Genomic DNA, 15,002 nt, shown 5'->3' on the forward strand with positions numbered 1-15,002 from the left:
AGTAGAGAATTAGAAGGTAATAAATTTAGTCCAAGCTCAGACATACTTTATACCCCCTTTCGCCACTTGGTCTTTCTACTTTTGACCCTGTTCCACTGAGTTTCTTCTTTGGGATTGTGGAGCCGGGTAGCCCTCTGTCCTTCCAGAACACCCATTTGACTTGAGAGTCCCTGAAGTAAAGGCCATCCTGGAGTCCTCTGTCGCCTCAGCAAAGGCAGGGCGGACTGTCTCTTTCCTAAGTAATGTAATTTTATAGAACAATTTGTTCCTAGGGGAATAATGTTTTTGATTGCGGGGAATCCTATTAAAAGTACAACTATTACAATCATTTGCTTTTACTTTTACCAGCCTTGCTCATAAACCCTCCATCTGTTTGTTGCTTTAAATAGAGGAACATTATAAGAGATTATCACTCGATCAAGCTGCACGTCTGAATGCTGTGCATTTTCACATATTCGTGTGTTCTGAGGAATACAAGAAAGCAAGCCACAGATTCTGGATAAAAGGATTTTCATTTTTTGTTTGTTTGTTTTGTTTTGTGTGTGTGTGTGTGTGTGTGTGTGTGTGTGTGTTTTCCAGCAGGGATGTATCTTGCACATTTTCAAGGGAAAATGTCTTTCTTGTTGCTTCTAAGAAGTAACCTGGCTGTCTTTCTTGTCTTTGTTAATATGCAGATCAAAAGCAATCCGCAGGGCTCTTTACATCAAAACAATGAGTGTTCGGTGGTTGTTCATCATAAGAGCAGCCTAAGTCAGATGTGCATTGCTGTCTAAAGCCCAGGGTGGACAACACAGAGTCCACTGAGACCCCTCCATTCTGCCCATACAGCACAGCTGATCCAATGTGACATTCACCATCTGCTTTTCCTAACTCTCTTTCCAAGAAGAAGCCTTTGCTACAGAAGGCTGTGAGTATGACTTGACTCTGGCCTCTATAACTTGTCTAAATACCATGCTGTAAAGTACCACGACTAAGACCTAGAAAGGGGAAGAACACTGGAAGGGCCCAAGACATGTTAGTTACTTGTTTGTGTGATGGACCATCAGCCTTTGATGAAGCAGTGTGTTATTTCTAGTACATCAGCAAATACTTAGAGGATCTCAAGAACATCCAAAGACAGTCACCTCTCTGAAATGATTATCTTGCTACAAATTTACCTGAAAATTTCCAGCAGTGGTAGTTCTCCTTTGGGTAATTATAATCCTGAATGTTAAGTTGCCACTTGGTGAGTGGGATAGGCAGTGTTATTACATATTAATGTGTTAGCATATGCTGTTTTTTTTCTAGAATAGCATGGAATGTGGCAGCCTAGGACAAGGGAATTTCCCTAAGAAAGAAGAGAAAATTCTAAGTTTGGAATATGTCTAGGGATGAGTGGCTAAAGTAAGAATGATGTAAGTGGTAATACATGGAATCATGGCAAAGGAGAGCTTGAAGCAGATCCTGGTGCAGAATTAACATGTGAACTCTTAGTGGATAAGGATATAGAGTGCTGAGGGAATAAGGAAAAGAAAGGGAAAAGACAGTTGATGCCAATTAGAAAACTTGCTGATGTTCAGCACAAAAATGGTGTTGAGCAGTTTTTTCTCATCAAAATGGAATCATCTTTGATCTGAGTCGTTTATATATGTTGGATCAGTTCAATTCAGTCACTCAGTCATGTCCAGCTCTTTGTGACCCCATGAACTGCAGCATGCTAGGCCTCCCTGTCGATCACCAACTCCCGGAGTCCACCCAAACTCATGTCCATTGAGTTGGTGATGCCATCCAGCCATCTCATCCTCTGTCGTCCCCTTCTCCTCCTGCCCTCAATCTTTCCCAGCATCAGAGTCTTTTCAAATGAGTCAGCTCTTCGCATCAGATGGCCAAAGTATTGGAGTTTCAGTTTCAATATCAGTCCTTCCAGTGAGTGTTCAGGACTGATCTCCTTTAGGATGGACTGGTTGGATCTCCTTGCAGTCCAAGGGAATCTCAAGAGTCTTCTCTGACACCACGGTTCAAAAGCATCATTTCTTTCTTTATAGTCCAACTCTCACATCCATACATGACTACTGGAAAAACGTTGGATACTAATCCTTTATTGGTTATATCATTTGTAAATATATTCTTCCATTCAGTGTATTGTCCTTTCATTCTGTCAATGGTTTCCTCCACTGTGCAAAAGCTTTTAAGTTTCATTAGGCACTATTTGTTTATTTTTGCTTTTATTTCCTTCACTTTAGGAGACAGATTCAAAAACTATTTCTCTGATTTATGTCAAAAAATGTTCTGCCCAGGTTTTCCTCCAGGAGATTTGTAGTATCTGGTCTTATATTTTGAGTTTACTTTTGTGTATGGTAGTAAAGAATGTTCTAATATAATTCTTTTACATGCAATTGTCTAGTTTTCCCAGCACTATTTATGGAACAGACTGTCTTTTCTCCATTGTGTGTTTTTGCCTCCTTTGTTGTAAGTTAGTTGACCATAAATGCATGGGTTTATTTCTGGGCTGTCTATTTTGTTCCACTGATCTGTGTCCATTTTTATGCCAGTACCATACTATTTTGATTCCTGTAGCCTTGTAATATAGTCTGAAATCAGAGAGCATGATTCCTTTAGCTCCATTCTTTCTCAAGATTGTTTTGGCTATTTGAGATGTTTTGTGTTTCCATACAAATTTTAAAATTGTTTGTTCTAATTTTGTAAAAAAAAAAAAAAAAAAAGCATTTGGGATTTTCACAGGGATTGCATTGAATATGTAAATTGCCTTGGTAGTATGGTCATTTTAACAATATTAGTTCTTCCAGTTCATGAACACAGCATATCTTTCCATCTGTTTGTATCATCTTCAATTTCTTTGATCAGTGTCTTAATATTTTTCCATACATAGGTCTATTACCTCTTTAGGTAGGTTTATTCCTAGATATTTTATTCTTTAGATACAATTGTAAATGGGGTTGTTTCCTTAATTTCTCTTTCTGATGGTTAATTCTTAGTGTGTAGAAATGCAACAGATTTCTGTATATTAACTCTATCCTGCAACGTTACTGAATTCATTAATGAGCTCTAGTAGTTTTCTGGTGGTGGCGTGTTTAGGGTTTTCTATCTATAGAATGATGTCATCTATGAACAATTGTAGTTTTACTTCCACCTTTCCAACTTGGGTTCCTCTTCTTTCTTTTTAGTGCTTTGATTTTTAATATTTCTGCTACTTCCCTGGTGACTCAGATGGTAAACTATCTTCCTGCAGTGCGGGAGACCCGGGTTCGACCCCTCGGTTGGGTAGATCCCCTGGAGAAGAAAATGGCAACCCACTCCAGTATTGTTGCCTGGAAAATTCTCTGACAGGAGTCTGGCATGGGGTTGCAGTCCATGGGGTTGCAAAGAGTCAGACACAACAGCAGCTAACACAACGCAACAATACTCTATTTAACTCAGTCTTTCATTAAAAAAAAAAAATGTACTCTAACTTTTACCCTATATTTAAAGTTTCTCAGGCTATCTATTATAGCATAATTGCTAGAAAAAAAAATGTCCTGGGCTTGCAATAACTTATTTAAAACAATAACAACATTTCTAAAATATTTTAACTAATTAATTGGCTTATCAAAAAGAGTCGTCAAAAGTCATCCTAAATAGCCTGAAAAGTGTGTGTGTGTGTGTGTGAGAGAAAGAAAGAGAGACTTTAGAATCTGTGCAGAGAACTCCTATACTGACATTGTAAATAGCTTTCTAACTTGCCTGTGAGCTCCACAGTAAGTCAGCTTTTACTCACGTTACAGTGCTACATAGAAAAATGTATCTGTATCATACCTCATTAATTAATATCTACTTTGTGCCTTCTTTTCTTATAAAACAGTTACCTACTTTCTGTGACTTGCTTAGGCTGTAGTGTCACAGAATCATGATGTTTTTGGTTTTTCCCCATCTACAACCTTTGAGACCTAATTTGAACATAGTGAGACCACTGTTTAAAGTATAACAGAGCAGTTTTGTTTCAATTAGGTGATACCATTTTTACTAAGTGAAAAATAGTACATGAGTTATTTCAGAAAGTTAATATATAAAACTAAGTTTCATCAAAATACTATCCATATTTACCTATTTACAAACTTTCATTCCCAACATCCATATTTGCCTATGTGCATATAAAGACAATCTTCCCCAAAACTCCATTATCTGCAGAGCCATAGTATATAATCCACTTTCTGTAGCCACATTAACTCTTTCTATGTTGCTCAAACATAATAAATGTAAGAGCATGCCTCCAAATGAAATACTCTCCTCTCCTCCTTTAAAACTTTACTTGATATACCCAGCTGAGAATGATACATTGTCAAAGAATTGCACTACACTGTAAAAGGTTTGCACTTAAATAGTCCATGCATTCCTTGAAGTTTAAAGAGGTTATGATGGGTGGAGGTTACTATCACGAGAGTCAGTGTATATCTCTTCACAAATCAAGCTTAACTGCTGCCTAACAAATTAAATTTAACTGAAAAAAAATTAGAATCTTAACTCCAATTTATTCAGTTCAGTTCAGTTCAGTCACTCAGTCGTGTCCAACTCTTTGTGACCCCATGAATCGCAGCACACCAGGCCTCCCTGTCCATCACCAACTCCCGGAGTTTACTCAAACTCGTGTCCATCGAGTCAGTGATGCCATCCAGCCACCTCATCCTCTGTCGTCCCCTTCTCCTCCTGCCCTCAATCTCTCCCAGCATAAGGGTCTTTTCCAATGAGTCAAGTCTTTGCATGAGGTGGCCAAAGTATTGGAGTTTCAGCTTTAGCATCAGTCCCTCCAATGAACACCCAAGACAGATCTCCTTCAGAATGGACTGGTTGGATCTCCTTGAAGTCTAAGGGACTCTCAAGAGTCTTCTCCAACACCACAGTTCAAAAGCATCAATTCTTCGGCGCTCAGCTTTCTTCACAGTCCAACTCTCACATCCATACCTGACCACTGGAAAAACCATAGCCTTGACTAGACGGACCTTTGTTGGCAAAGTAATGTCTCTGCTTTTGAATATGCTATCTAGGTTGGTCATAACTTTCCTTCCAAGGAGTGTCTTTTAATTTCATGGCTGCAGTCACCATCTGTAGTGATTTTGGAGCCCCAAAAAATAAAGTCTGATACTGTTTCCACTGTTTCCACGTCTATTTCCCATGAAGTGATGGGACCAGATGCCATGATCTTAGTTTTCTGAATGTTGAGCTGCAGGCCAACTTTTTCACTCTCCTCTCTCACTTTCATCAAGAGGCTCTTTAGTTCCTCTTCACTTTCTGCCATAAGGGTGGTGTCATCTGCATATCTGAGGTTATTGATATTTCTCCTGGCAATCTTGATTCCAGCTTGTGCTTCTCCCAGCCCAGTGTTTCTCATGATGTACTTTGCATATAAGTTAAATAATCAGGGTGACAATATACAGCCTTGACGTACTCCTTTTCCTATTTGGAACCAGTCTATTGTTCCATGTCTGGTTCTAACTGTTGCTTCCTGACCTGCATACAGGTTTCTCAAGAGGCAGGTCAGGTGGTCTGGTTATTGGCCAGACCTATAGGTTTACACTACAAATATTTTATGTGTCATATAGGATATTGACTTATCATATATTAAAATGGATTTTGCAATGCTTTTTTGGCAGTTTGGTCAGTGGACCTCTTAATGGGCAATATTTATTCCTGGATTCTTTGCTGTTTCATTCATACATATCTGCATAAGCACATATGCATATTATAAACATATAAATGTTTTCCCTAGAATTATTTTATGATATAACATTTAATCAAGCACAACACCTATTTTATTAAAGTACAGTAGTCAAGAAACTGGGCACACATAGGAGGACATTTGTGAGTGAAAATTGGGCTTAATTATTTAATTGAAAAGCACTAACATTTGCATGTACTTCTTATTTCCTCCCACCCCTGCTGGATCAGTGATTTCTCTAGAAATATTTTCTAAGTAATTCCATAGTTCAGGTTGCCCTCTCTGGTTTTGAAACTGACTTTAAAACCTATGCTAATCCATATCCAGAATGACACACTTGGGGATGCACTCACTCCAAAGATGTTTGCTGGGCACCTTCAATATCCTAGAAATTAGAAATATAAGAGTAATAAGAGGTTGGCTTACTTCTGGATCACTTTTATCTGGAGGAGACTGATATCAGTTCAGTTCATTCATTCAGTCGTGTCCAACTCTTTGCGACCCCATGGACTGCAGCACGCCAGGCTTCCCTGTCCATCACCAACTCCTGCAGACTGCTATACATATAAATAATCATTATATGCTATGATGGGCACAATGTTAAAGATTGCACGAAAGAGCTACATGAATTAAGGCCCAGAAATGACAGTGAGAAATTAATTCCAGATGCAACCATATTCCCACCACGTCTACAGTTAACATCTTGATCCCGGCTGCTGTCGTTTCTCACCTGGATCATTCATCCCGACTCCACTGCTCACCAGTCTCCCGATTTTACTCTTGCCTTTCTTCAGTCTATTCTTAACAGGAAGTCAGTGCAATCCTTTAAAAAATGTGAAATCATAATCTGTGTCTCCCCTGCGCATGGTTTCCCATCTCATTAGAGTAAGAGCCACAGTCCTTACAAGACCCTATATGGCCTTGTATGATCTGTTCTAGAGAAATCAATGTCCCAATGGCTATGAGAATGAAGCAAAACTAAATGCAAATACCATTCCCTATCGCTCTCCATGCATTCTCCTTACTCCAACCACACTGGCCAGTACTGGACTTTGTACTCACCATTCAGGTCTTTGCTCAAATGTCAGCTCCTTAGAGAGGCCTTCCGAGACCACTCTATCTGAAGAAGCATTCCCGCCCGCCATTGCACTCCACTTACCCTGCTTAGATTTCCTCTGCTGCGCTTGTCACCCCCTGACATGTTATATATTTATGGAAGCGTGTATTTTTCGTCCAAATAAAGGGAAGGACTTGTTTTGTTCTGGGCTAAAGGATACCTTGCATGCACAGACACTCAATGCATAATTGTTTTATGAATGAAAGAAAGAACAGTTCCAATACACAGAAGTCTATTAGGCTGTGTTTACAGACATATTGTTGCATATTAAACAGGATGAGTCTCTTTCATCGAAGAGATTTTCACTTGAAAAATCCACCCTCCCACTTTCTTTATCCTGGATGAAGCAAGCAAACTACTTCATTCTGTTTTAGAACAATGTAGAATGTGGAAACATGAAAAATGGGCAGTGGAAACGGGTTAACAAGCAAACAGGAAAGGGAGGTTAATGTCAAGAAGCAAAATGACAAGGTGATGTGCAGCTTGGATGGATTTGAGAAGGTCTGCGTTATAGGAGCTTCTCTAGTTACACCTCAAGCAACCAGCAGGCTGTATGAATTTGGTTGTGGACACACCTGGCTGTCTATGTCAGAGACTGCATACCTGGAGATAGAAGGCCTTGTCATTCATTCAGTTAAAATTTTCAAACAGAATCTAATCTTTATTCTCAGTGTATAATTCTTATTTTTTTGTGATTCAGCCCCTAAGTCATGTCTGACTCTTTGCAACTCCATGGATTGCAGCATGCCAGGCTTCCCTGTCCTTCACTCTCTCCCAGAGTTTGTTCAAACTCATGTCCATTGATTCAGTTCTTATATATACTCACATATGTATGTATATGTGTGTGTGTGTGTATATATATATATATGTTCTTAAATATATTTATATATGTGTATATATATATGTTATATATACTTATGTAATTCCTATATATTATATATACATATGTATATTCTTAGTATATAGTTTGTATATACTAAATGAGATTTAAAGAGAAATTCAAAGGGAGAGTAATATTATTTATAAAACAAACTCTTGTCAGACATAATTAAATTATTATTTATCCACAATGAATAGAACTAACACACTTTAAGTTTGTAGCTTAGCATCACAGTCTTCTCAAAACTTCAGATAGGTGACTGTAAATTAATGAGGTATTTTTCCTGTCAGGAATGAAGTTCAGAATTTTATGAATCTAATTAGGTAATGATAATTATCACTTATGCAAATACTGTAAAAACATTTTATAGCTATCAATTAATTTAATCATTCAACAACGCCATCAGGTCAGTGCTCTCATCCCCATTTTAAAAATAAGGAAAGTAAGGCCCTGAAGGGCTCAGTCATGAGGCTGGGTCACATAATGGTGCAAGCGATAGTTGTTCAGTCATAGCCCACTCTTTGCGACCCCATGGACTGTATGTAGCCTACTAGGCTCCTTTGTCCTTGGAATTTTCCAGGCAATAATACTTGGAGTGGGTAGCCATTCCCTTTTTGCCTAGAGAATTCTATGGATAAAGAAGTCTGGCAGGATACAGTCCATGGGGTCACAAAGAGTCAGACACAACTGAGTTACTAACAGTTTCACATATAGGTAGTAGCTGTGAGTAGCTGTGAATTCCATGATGTTAATTCAAGCTCTCTAGGCCCAAAGTCCATGTTCTTCACTGAAATATCTCAGTGAAAGGCATTCTCTTACTTTGTAAAATTCACATTTTTCTGATGATGGAGATGCTGCTCAAAACATGTTTGAAAGTCCTCTTTTGGAACAAATCTTAAAAGTTACAAAATCTTTAACAAGTGGTGCTGGGAAAACTGGTCAACCACTTGTAAAAGAATGAAACTAGATCACTTTCTAACACAGCACACAAAAATAAACTCAAAATGGGTTAAAGATCTAAATATAAGACCAGAAACTATAAAACTCCTAGAGGAGAACATAGGCAAAACACTCTCCGACATAAATCACAGCAGGATCCTCTATGATCCACCTCCCAGAATTCTGGTAATAAAAAAAAATTAAAAGCTTCTGCACAACAAAGGAAAATATAAGCAAGGTAAAAAGACAGCCTTCTGAATGGGGGAAAATAATAGCAAATGAAGCAACTGACAAACAACTAATCTCAAAAATATACAAGCAACTTATGCAGCTCAATTCCAGAAAAATAAACAACCCAATCGAAAAATGGGCCAAAGAACTAAATAGACATTTCTCCAAAGAAGACATACGGATGGCTAACAAACACATGAAAAGATGCTCAGCATCACTCATTATCAGAGAAATGCAAATCAAAACCACAATGAGGTACCACTTCACACCAGTCAGAATGTCTGCAATCCAAAAATCTGCAAGCAATAAATGCTGGAGAGGGTGTGGAGAAAAGGGAACCCTCCTACACTCTTGGTGGGAATGCAAACTAGTACAGCCACTTTGGAGAACAGTGTGGAGATTCCTTAAAAAACTGGAAATAGAACTGCCTTATGACCTAGCAATCCCACTGCTGGGCATACACACCGAGGAAACCAGAATTGAAAGAGACACATGTACCCCAATGTTCATCGCAGCACTGTTTATAATATCCAGGACATGGAAGCAACCTAGATGTCCATCAGCAGATGAATGGATAAGAAAGCTGTGGTACATATACACAATGGAGTATTACTCAGCCGTTAAAAAGAATACATTTGAATGAGTTCTGATGAGATGGATGAAACTAGAGCCGATTATACAGAGTGTAGTAAGCCAGAAAGAAAAACACCAATACAGTATACTAACACATATATATGGAATTTAGAAAGATGGCAATGATGACCCTGTATGCAAGACAGCAAAAAAGACACAGATGTGTATAGCAGACTTTTGGACTCAGAGGGAGAGGGAGAGGGTGGGATGATTTGGGAGAATGGCATTGAAACGTGTATGCTATCATGTAAGAATCGAATCACCAGTCTATGTCCGACGCAGGATACAGCATGCTTGGGGCTGGTGCACGGGGATGACCCAGAGAGATGTTATGGGGAGGGAGGTGGGAGGGGGGTTCATGTTTGGGAACGCATGTACACCCGTGATGGATTCATGTCAATGTATGGCAAAACCAATACAGTATTGTAAAGTAAAATAAAGTAAAAATAAAAATTAAAATAATAATAATAATAATAAAAATAGAAGTTACAAATCATTCATAAAATGAGGCTTAGGGTGAGCAAAAAGAAAAAAAAAATAGCATTCCATAACTCTGTGACCCAATTCATTCCCTGAAATAAGTTTTTTTAAAGTATGCTATAAATAAACCTAAGATACCTTCAAATGAAAAACATTTTCTATGATTTAAGATTTTTTTTGAAGCCTTTCTATGAACACTTAGCATAGTGACTTTAAAGAATTAATTGCCTGGAAAGCTCACATCCTGGTTTCTGCTTTCAGACAGGAAATCATTAGTTATGTTGAAAATTTGGGAAAACTCCATCTTAGGGGATGGTTATGAATGGAGCTCCAGAACCTAACAGCCAGCTTCTCCTTCTGTCCTGCTCCCTGCTTTGCTCCTTTGTCTGGCTTTCACTTCCTTCCCAGGTAGGGGAGGAAATGAAACTGTCCAAAGGCAGCTGAGGTGAACAACCACCGAAGGCAGAGGGGATTGCAGTGTTTCTTGAGACGTGAAATTTAGTGACTTTGTGAGATACGATGCATATGAAAGTGCTTTGCAAAATACAGTGATACCCAAGTATAAATAACTATATGGTGAACTTAAAAACTCTGAAGGCATTTTCAGAAAGGAAGTTTTGGAAATGTTTTAGGTGATCGATTTCATTCCTGGAGTCAGAGCAGTCTCTCAAGTTGGATACTTTGAAACAGACCAAAGCACAATATCTGCGTCATTCCTAGAGTGGGGACTCTAAAGTTAGTCACCTTTTTATAGCTGAGTCTCATCTACTCAGTTATCTATTGCTTGTAAGCTAGACCAATGTCTTTCTAGGTAATCACTCAGAAATCTCTTTCCCCTCTTGCTTCCAACATATTTCATCTGTTGTTTTCTCTCTGACCCTAGACTCCTTGTTCTATGTCTGACATCAATGCCACTTCTAATTCTGATCATTCATTCTCCTTTAGTTTTACTAATTTCTCAGACATTCCTTCTGGCTTGACTCGTCTACCTTGGGCCTTGACACTTCTACCCAGACCTTTACTTTCTTTAAACCTTTGATGTCCCAGTTACCTTGGGTAAGAAATTTCATTTTAGACTCCTGTAATCCCAACCCTGACTAGGTCATACCCCTTGGGGAAGATCGTAGGAAATTTGGACATCACTTATTTGGCGTATATTTAAAAATCCTTAATCTTGTCAACACTCAACACTGGCTTAATTTATAACTGAAAATCCTAAACTGTGGCTTGAAGCTAGCTTCATTATTGCAGGCTAAGTTTTATCTCTGATGGTTTCTCTTATCTTTACATTTTCCCCATTTAGCTATTAAAGCAATTCCCAGTGGTTTTTAGTTCTCACTAAAATCGTTTTCCTCTTCTACGCTGTTTGGCAGAAACTGGGAAAGACTACGGCCTTTTGTTCATCAGTGCCTGTATTTGCTTCTAATTATAAAGTGCTATTTCTCACCACCTAAGGAGGACTGAGAACTTGTGTTTGTATATGTGTATGTACATACATGTGTATTTATATACTTAATCTCTTCTTTTTACACAAATGGTTTCACATGCAATGTCCTGGACTGTCTTTTTTTTTTTTTTCATCTAACCTCCCTAAAGAACAAAATGGATGATGTGAGGGTCAGTTTTATGTGACAACTTGACGGGCCAAAAGTGCCCATGTTAAATGCTATTTCTGGATGTCTCTTTGAGGGTGTTTCTGGATAAGATTAGCATTTGAGTTGGTGGACTCTGAAAGTAGATTTCCCTTCCCAATGTGGGTGGGCATACTCCAGTCTATTGAGAACCTAAATAACATAAAAGGCAGAAGGAGAAATTTGCCTCTTTTATTTCTGCCTCACTACTTAAGCTGGACATCACATCTTATCTTGTACCCTTGGATTGAGCTTTACACCATTGGTTCTTCTAGTTCTGAGACCTTTGGATTTAGGCTGAATTACAGCACCTGCTTTTCTGGGTCTCCATGGCAAAGTTTGAACTTCTCTAGCTCATAATCGCATTAACCAATTCTTCTTAATAAATATTCATCTATATCAATATCTTATTGATTCTGTGTCTCTGGAGAACCCTAATACAGATGGTATGCTGCTGCTGCTGCTGCTGCTGCTAAGTTACTTCAGTCGCGTCCAACTCTGTGCGACCCCATAGGCGGCAGCCCACCAGGCTCCCCCATCCCCAGGATTCTCCAGGCAAAAATACTGGAATGGGTTGTCATTGCCTGCTCCAATGCATGAAAGTGAAAAGTGAAAGTGAAGTCGCTCAGTCATGTCCTAGCGACCCCATGGACTGCAGCCTACAAGGTTCCTCCATCCATGGGATTTTCCAGGCAAGAGTACTGGAGTGGGCTGCCATTGCCTTCTCCTCAGATGGTATAGTATTGCTAAAAGACTCACTAAATCAAGAAGATATGATCATGCGTGCATATATGTCTATCAGAATAGAGCCACATATTTTAAAAAACTGCTAGAACAGTATGGAGGGGAGGAAAAATAAGCAATTTTGGTTGGAAACTCATAGGCATGCGGTCTTCAGTGTGTTTCAAGTCTTAGTAAAATTTTAAGATTTAGTAACTCTAAAAGCTTAAGTGCTTCACAGTTACACAGACATCATTTGTCAGGATAACTATTTGCATTGTTTCTCCACTTATTTGTTTTTGTGGGTTTGAAAAGTACACTTTTAATTTTAGCTCATTTGAGTGCAGTGGTTTGTGATGGCACTTTCGCCGACAGTGGCTCAGTGGAGGAAACCTCTTGCCTGGTCACTTAGGTCACCTGATTTGTCTCTACTGGATTTATCCTCACAGGGTCACGTTCAAACTATCTGTCGTGTGCTCATCAAAACCTCCTTCTCTGGAGGACCTTGAAGCCAGAAATAAATGTAGTTCTTTCTATCACTGAGAAGCAGCTGAGGATTTTTTACAAAGTTTGAAAATCAACTAGAGTGATGGGTAGCACAAGACAGTAGTTATATTGAATTAAAAAAATATATATATATATCAATATGTTTAAATAGTTAACTTTTCAGATAGTATCATTATAAGGTAGTAGCCTGTGCAGGTCTGAAATGATTGAAGCTTAACCCTGCAGTAAGACTCCTGGGACTCCCTTAATACTCTAGCTATAAAAACTTAACTTTAATGTGTTTGCAGATCATCTTTTGTGAGTCTTTGGCTTACCATTTTCCTTTATTGTCTTTTGATGTGATCAAATTCCTTAGTATTTATAAAATATACGTACTGGAGAGTGCCGGGGCTGTGATATATTTGACGAAATTCTTCAGTACCTTGAAATCATGAAGTTATTCTATATTTTCTCTTTAAAACTATGAAATGTTGTCTTTCACATTTAGGTGTTGTGTCCATCCAGAATCTCCCAGGTAGTGATGCAGTTTGGGATAGCATTAAACTTTTTGACTACATGGCTAGCTTATTGTTCTACTTTAAACGTTCTTTCCTTTTCAGAGCTATCTGTGGCATTGCCAAATTTGTGTATATATGTGGAGTTATTTCTGGGCTCTGTTATATTCAACATGGGTAATTACCTTCTCTTGTGCCAATATTGCCGTCTACTAATTTTCCACTTGCTATAGCTGTGTGATTGTTTTTCTCCTTCCTTTTCCTCCTTCCTTCCTTTCCTTCCTTCCTTCTCTCTGTTCTTCTTTTCTTCCTTCCATCCAATGATCGTCCACCTTCCTTCCTTTCCTCAATTTTATTGAGGTATGATTTACATACAATAAACAGTCCATGAGTTCATTTTAAGTTCAGATGAATTGTGCCAAATACCTGAAGCTGTATATTCACAATGCCAATCAAGACATAAAACATTCCCATTACCCCTAAAAGTTCCCTTATACTCCTTTACAGTCAGAGCCCCCAACCCTACTCAATGACTCATTTGTTTTCGTCATTATAGGTTAGTTTTGCTTTTTCATGAACTTAGCATAAATGGAGTCATGTAGTTTGCAAAATGTTGGACATGACTGGGTGACTGAGTAATGGCAACAAATGTACTTCTTTTGTGTCTGGGTCATTTGCTTAGTATTACATTCCTGAAATGTACCTACGTTGTTGCTCTTCATTACTGAATGGCATTTCAGTATATGCAGATACAACAATACCACAGTTTGCGGCTCCATTTTCCTTGGTGAATGTTTGCCTTTTACCAAGTTTGGGGGTATTTTTTCTTATTCTTGGATACAATATAATATTCACCATTTTAGCCATTTTTTAAGTGTACAATTTAGTGACATTAAGTATGTTCACCATCTTGGCAACCCTTGTCACTCTATTTACAAAACTGTTTTTTACTATGCTGAACAGAAATCCCAAAGCTATTAGACAATAGCTCCCTGTTTCTTCTTTCCCCAGCCTTCAGTAAATTCATTACCCTTCCTGTCTCTGTGAATGTGCTTATTCTACATACATCAAGTGGAATCATTAGAGTATAAATCTATCCTTTTTGTGTCTGGCTTATTATACTTAGCATAATATTTTCAAGGGTCATCCATGTTTTAGCTGTATTAGAATTTTATTCCTTCCCTTTTTACAGATGAATAATATCTCATTGTATGTGTATGTCACCTTTAGTTTATTTCTTCATCTTGCTGGCTATGTGCATCGCTGTACCCTTTTGGCTGTTGAGCGTGATGCTGCTATGAACATGGATGTACAAGTATCTGTTGAGGTCTCTGCTTTCAGTTCTTTTGGATATATGCCTGAAAGTAAAATGACTGCATCGTAAGGTAGTTCTATTGGTTACCTTTTTGAGGATTTGCCATACTGTTTTCAAAAGAGTTGCACCGTTTCCATCCACAATACGTAAGGGTTCCAATCTCTGGTGTTTTGGGTTTTTTTTTTCCTTTGTTTTGTTTTTTTGTTTTATAATGCCCATTTAGTGGTATGAAGTGGTATCTCACTGATTTTGATTTGCATTTCCCTTATGACTTGGGATGCTAAGCACCTTTTCATGTACTTGTTGGCCATTCACATATCTTCTTTGGAAAAATGTCTATTCAAGTCCGTTGCCAATATTTGATTG

General features: G+C 38.3%; 1 protein-coding gene and 1 long non-coding RNA gene across 5 annotated transcripts in view; one reads left to right on the forward strand and one right to left on the reverse strand.

The window, feature by feature from the left end:
- Positions 1–15,002, forward strand: part of LRMDA (leucine rich melanocyte differentiation associated) — a 1,186,567-nt gene that overhangs the window by 1,146,090 nt on the left and 25,475 nt on the right. The window lies entirely within an intron of this gene.
- Positions 1–15,002, reverse strand: part of LOC114110821 (uncharacterized) — a 74,129-nt gene that overhangs the window by 54,127 nt on the left and 5,000 nt on the right. For all 4 annotated transcript variants that reach the window (XR_006058021.2, XR_009598550.1, XR_009598552.1 and 1 more), the window contains exons 3-4: positions 6,420–6,512; positions 6,116–6,246 (exon numbers count right to left, since the gene is read on the reverse strand). This is a non-coding gene — a long non-coding RNA (uncharacterized LOC114110821). The remainder of the gene's footprint in view (positions 1–6,115; positions 6,247–6,419; positions 6,513–15,002) is intronic.

This window comes from Ovis aries, chromosome 25 (assembly GCF_016772045.2).
Source record: "Ovis aries strain OAR_USU_Benz2616 breed Rambouillet chromosome 25, ARS-UI_Ramb_v3.0, whole genome shotgun sequence".
Lineage (NCBI taxonomy): Eukaryota > Metazoa > Chordata > Mammalia > Artiodactyla > Bovidae > Ovis > Ovis aries.